At 42.2% G+C, this 6000-nt stretch overlaps 1 protein-coding gene across 2 annotated transcripts in view; it reads left to right on the top strand.

Moving 5' to 3' along the window:
- Positions 1–1124: 1124 nt before the first annotated feature.
- The window catches only part of LOC124308257 (cholecystokinin receptor type A-like), a 42321-nt gene continuing 37445 nt past the window's right edge, over positions 1125–6000 (top strand). For both annotated transcript variants that reach the window (XM_046770826.1, XM_046770825.1), the window contains exon 1: positions 1125–1485. The gene's annotated coding sequence lies outside the window, so the exon portion shown is untranslated. The remainder of the gene's footprint in view (positions 1486–6000) is intronic.

Here is a 6000-nt window from a genome sequence, read left to right as displayed (position 1 = left end):
GTAGAAATGTTTGATTTACACAGAGGTACGAAGTAGAATTTGAGCTTCAATCCCGATCTTCGTCATGCTTCTTCTTTATCTTCGCAGTTAACTGTAAGAGAAGCGATGTGAAATCGCACGGACATTCCTTTTCCTCGTTATTTCAAGCCGGACGAAAAGTTTTACTCCTACAATTTACAATGTCGAATATATTCTTCAGTTGCAAATTCTTACTCCGCGAGGAATGGAAGAAACAAAAAAAAAAAAATTCCTCCTAACGATCATTGAAACAATCTCATTCGTTAATCGAATTAACTAATCGCGCACGTCGCGATGGAAATTTGCGTATCGAAAAATAACGACTACCGAAGCATGTAACGCCGAGTAAAAAACCAGGGTGAACGAGTCGAGCCGTTCCCAGTTAACGACCTGAATTTTTACATATTCGAGGGTTTTTTGTGTTTTTTTATGTTTTTTTCCTCTTTTTCCGGGGTCGAAGTTGACGAGACGATCGCGGACGCGGTTAACGGCGCGAAGACTCGTCGTTTTCGATACTACGACACATCCCGTCAACCCGGGCAACCCTTGCAGGACGTGGGCTCTTATTTCCCTTATCTTATCGGGGCGTCGCGGCGCCGGCGACGCCGGGGAGGCTGGGATTCGGAAGAAGGGGTGAACGGGGCGCGGGACGGCGGAGCAGCTCTCGGCACGCGGGGATGAATGAGCCGGCTTACGAAAGCGTGCTCAGCGGGTCGACGCGAAGCGTCGCGACGCCAGCTCAGTCGCCGCTTCAGAATCGCCGGGCGCGCGTCGCCGAACCTCGGGATCACCTCCCGAGATATATAAATAAATGGATTTCATACGGGTTTGAGTTTGTTTTCGAAGATCCGAGAGCATCGAGCGCATCTTTCCTCTCCGTTTTTGTCTCTGTCTCTCTTTTCCTCTGTCTTTTCTCTTTCTCACTCTCATCCTGTTTCGAGATGCGCAATTTTCGCGGTTCGTCTGCAGAACCCCTTCAAGCCACTCGCCTCGTTCTCCACGGTAAAATTTATCCCCGCGAAAAATTTTTTCTTTCCTCACTATACTTCTCTAGCGAGAAAAGTTTAACCCATGTAAAGTTTGCTCGCGCCGCGCTTTATCGGCTAGGAAATATTCTCAAAGTTTAATACTGGTTCGCGTTCACACAGTTTTCAAACTTTCGAAATCGTGCGGATTCTATAATCGCGTGCGGCTCAGTTTTATTGGCTATGACAATTAATACACGAGCGGTTATCTAATCGGCGTGAAGTTTATTCCCGCAAATTCAAACTTTTGCCTTTCAATCATTGAAAATTATCATATTATAATACCGCCGAATATATTTCATCCACAGAACCGATCCAAGAATCAATCGAAAGTTTTACGGACGACGGTAAATTACTCATCACGTAATCCTGGCTCGATTTTTACTATTCCAAACATTTCCCCGGCAATACCAGTGACTATGCGAATCTCGGCAAAATTTTGGTGAGTTTTTAGACAATTATCTTGACTTTTTTCTTCACTCCCTCTCTCTGATCTCATCAAGCAAAATTCGTTTGCGCTGCAGTTTCACGCCGCGACTTATCGTAAGCACAATCGATGAACGCAGAGCTAATTAGACCGCGAAGTTAAGGGTGGTACAAAAACGAGGAGCTTTAGCCACGGAGCTAATCTCCTTTCACGGCTCCTCGTAAGAGAAGGAAGGACTATCGGAGACGAGGGGCTACTCGACAGCTTATAATCTGTACAATATGAAAGAGGAATGCAGAATACGAAATGCTGAGCGATCACCCAGAATCGGAATAACTTTTTTTAAACATTGTACACAGTTATACATACAATGTACGTACTTACTTATTCTCATGCGCAAATATAGATATCAATTCCCTAGCAGCGGAAAGTTTATATAATTAACGTGGCATTGAGCCCTCCGTTCAAAAATATATCCCCGATTTACTTCCGTCGCTTAGACTCGTATCGTTCCTCTTCAAGTCGAACTTTTAACTTCCATATCCGGCTTTCAGGCCGACCTTTTCACGATTTTCCCGTAGGTAAGGGGAAAAAACCGTGGAAAATCTGTACAAGTATTACCTTAAAATTGTTGCATTTCACGTACCTAGAGGGTGCATCAAATTCATTTTCAGTCATTTGGTTATTTACTTGTACATCGGTTTATGATCGTCACTGACAACGAAGTAGGCGTATTATATGTACGTAACTACGACTTCGTCGCATCTCAACGCATCGAGGTATGAATAATTTGCGTTGTATAACATTATTTCTTCCCATTCAGCGACACGAATTTAGGGAGAATATCGGGGGGTGGCAGAGTTCGGTGGAGACGTTATTTTTTTATCCAGCTTTTTCGTCGCATTTGTCATTGTGTCGGAAATTTGTGGATGAGCGAGCCGAATAATGAGATGCCCGTTGGTTCGAGGTTGTGTTTCGGTGTATCGTCGCGTTTTTAAGGTGACTTCGGGGCAGTAGTAAGAGTGACGATGAGGTCAGCCGATGCGATTTGAGTAATTGGAGCCCCGCCGGCATAGGAACATCACTCGTAACTGATTGTGAGCGATATCGCGTCTGGGGGTTGGGGAGGAGGGATGTTTCGATCCGGTCTTGTCACGCGATTCGCGAGTTCCCGGGGGATAATTGGAAGCGAAGCGAAGCGACGAACCCGGCGAAAATCCCTTATTAACAATCGCGGCAGCGCTTTACGACTGCGGCTCGCGGCGCGTCAATATTTTCGCAAACTTTCGGACGTCGTCGTTCCCGTCGCGGAGAAATAATAACCGAGAAAACGGAGCCCTGCATCGTCTTATATGTATTTTCTTCAACGCTCTCGAAACTTCCCGCTTTCTCGTCCTTCGTTCCCATTGGCCGCAACTGTTTCGCCGGTGCGATATTTCGAAGGCGCGGCAAAAAGTTGGGCGCGCCCAGCCGAACGCCGATCTATTAATCACCCGGGCCAGATTTCGCAGCCTAGACGCAGCGCGTATGCCGTCACGAATTTATCCGATTGACCCGCGAACCGCGATACATTCAACGTCGATTTTACCGGAGGTTCGAAAGCTGGGTGGTAAAAAATTGTCGGGGGAAAAAAACCGGAAGCCAATGACGCTTCGGAAATTCGCACGAGGTGAAAAATATCGGGGATATAATTCAAGTTGTACAATGTATTACACGAGGCGACGTCTTTTGGCGGCCGATTGCGGGGGGAATAATTGACGTTTAATGCGATTTCCGCTGTCAGCTACGGGATTCGCGAAATCTCGAACCGGAGTAAATTTTCTCAACGGTTTTGCGAGTCGCTTCATGCTCCGGCGAGGAGAGTTGAGTCTCTGAGAGAAATAATCCAATTAAAGAGAATTATGGCCGAGGGTTCCACTCGCTCTTTCTCCCCTTCTCTACGCTTATTTCTCGTTTGAAAAAAATTGTGGAAAAATGAAAGAAAAACTAATCGAAATAGAAGCGGGGTATATAAATAATGAAATAAAATGAAATTCTCACCGAGAGTTTACACGTGTACACGTAACATGTATACATATACATGTATAATAGGAGCACCGTAGCATTCGCCCGGTGCGAGAGAACACGTAACTCCGGATTTACGATTTACTCTAAATTTATTGACGCATTTTTAGAATTTATGTCTACCTTTAACCCTCCAATTATTATCTTCGCTTATTGCTGAAATAAATTTACGGAATTGTAAGGTCTTATCGTGTGTATTCGTTCGTAACTCGAAACATAACAATAGTAGTGTTGATAAAAGAACAACACGCCGACCTTCGAGTCTTTTAAAATATCTCAAACTTTAGATCGTGCCATTTTACGGAAAGTAGCTCGCACTGTTGTTCCAATCTATGATATTATCTGTACATTATTACGTCGACACACTGGACCGAGGACATGAAATAAAAGCTGTGATTATATATTCCACCGTTTCTCTTGTCTCGTTTCATATTCATTATCGTAATTAACGAAAATATACATAATCGTTCGCTTATCCACTCGATGCGTAAAAATTTCCGCCCTTGAAAATTTAAACAGGAGTGAATAATTACGCGGCCAGAATAACAATCGTCATGTATTATTCAATCACTGTGTGGCAGCTTTGATAAACGAGCAAGCGAATTACCTTAACCGCACGTATCTTTGCAATTACGGATTAGCAGCGAGAAATTTATATCAACGATACGAAATTATCATTTGTAGTCACGTTACGTTTTTAATTCATCACGCATTTTACCTTCGGTGAGAAAAAGCACGGAATCAATTTTCCAATCGCATGATTTGCACACAAATTATTGAGAAGCACGATGTTCAATTTCAAACTTCCTCCAAAATTCAAACTGCAATAAGGGACGAAGGGGAAGGAGAAAAAAAAATAGGACAAGCTCGTTGGCAGTATTATAACATACCCATGGTGCAAAAACGGTGCGCTCTGCGCGTGGATATTGCCTTAACGATAATTTGATTAACGAGGCATTGAACGGGGCGATAATGTACATTACGTACAATGAACACTTTGCGGTAAATTAATAGAATATAAACGACCCACATTAATCAAACCCCCGACTCGGTTGTATATAATATATATTCAATAATCCTCGCGGATTTGTCGACGAAAATTATAAAATAATTGGCCAAAGTCTCCGGCGAAAGCTTAGCTCCAAAGAACCTTCACCAAGACTCGCGAAATCCAGATGAATCGAAACAACATCTCAATTTGTGGAAATTAAGCGGGTCACTCTTTTGGCGGAGGTGTTCAGAGGTTTGCAAAAAAACAATTTTTCGTTGTATTTAAAAAAAAATACCACCGACAAATTGAAATCGTTGAATTAATCATGGAGAACGAATACTTTTCGTGATCTAACTTGAAATATTCCCGGTTGTGAATATCTCGCGAAGAAACTTTGTCCACGCTGATCTAGCGGAAGTAACGCAAGAATCGTTATACCGTATCTGTGAGTAAGTAAAGCGGAAAGACGAGAGAAAATACAATCGGAATAAACAATTCGCGAATCAGAATAAACTGAGGAGATTGAGAATTCGATTGCGGGAAAGTTTTTGTTTTTTTTTATGGAAAATAGCCGATATTCGTTGTTTTTCATACTCGATTCTCCATTCACCGTATTGTTTATCCATTAGCTACGTGAATATTGTTTGAGTATACGTATAATAAGGTCACCGATTTGAGTACCTATACAACATTGTACCGAGAAGAATATTAATTCCCTGGTTGTGATTCTGCGAAATAATTTGAATTTGATACAATTTGATTATAAAAAAGATTCTATTGGACGCGAAGAAATGTTTCATTACTTCCACAATTCAAGAAATTGATAATTTCTACCAGACGACCCGAGTTCTATTTCTTTGGTGAAATTATATTACACAATTGCGTCTGTATAATGTTACATATTTATTTCGCACCGTTGCGCGAAATAATTTCATAGAATCGGTAAAACTCTCTTAAATTTTCCAAGATTACTCGCCATTTTGCGGAGGTAACGAGAAATTAATACTTTGAGTGAAGTGACGCGTATCTGCCGAGTGTTTTCAAGTCCAATGAGATTAAATTATTTCGTGTGGAATTCAACAAATAGAATTAAAAAGTTAAATAAATTCAGGAAATTTGCGACGTACCGTCGGGCAAATTTTATACCGCGGCATTAATATGCGGAGTGGAATAACAATTAATTAGAGCCAAAACGTGAAGCGAATATCGTTTGATTTGCTTCTATCAAACTATCAACGCATACAGGTATGTAACTGGAATCATCCAAGAATCGTTTAATTCGGTATTGTTCACCGTTATCCGATCCAGCGAGCAATCGATCATGCGTGAATTCGATGTTGGGTCGGGAGGGTGAGCTTTCGATCGGTAAAAATTGGCCGGGTAAAAAAGATGAGGGCTGTGCGTGAGGGTGTGTGTGTGTGTGTGCTTTTTTTTTTCTCCCCTTCGACTCTCTTTTTCAACGTATATCGCGTCAC

This window comes from Neodiprion virginianus, chromosome 6 (genome assembly GCF_021901495.1).
Source record: "Neodiprion virginianus isolate iyNeoVirg1 chromosome 6, iyNeoVirg1.1, whole genome shotgun sequence".
Lineage (NCBI taxonomy): Eukaryota > Metazoa > Arthropoda > Insecta > Hymenoptera > Diprionidae > Neodiprion > Neodiprion virginianus.
Note: the sequence above shows the minus strand (reverse complement) of the source record. Positions and strands in the feature narration are given on the sequence as shown.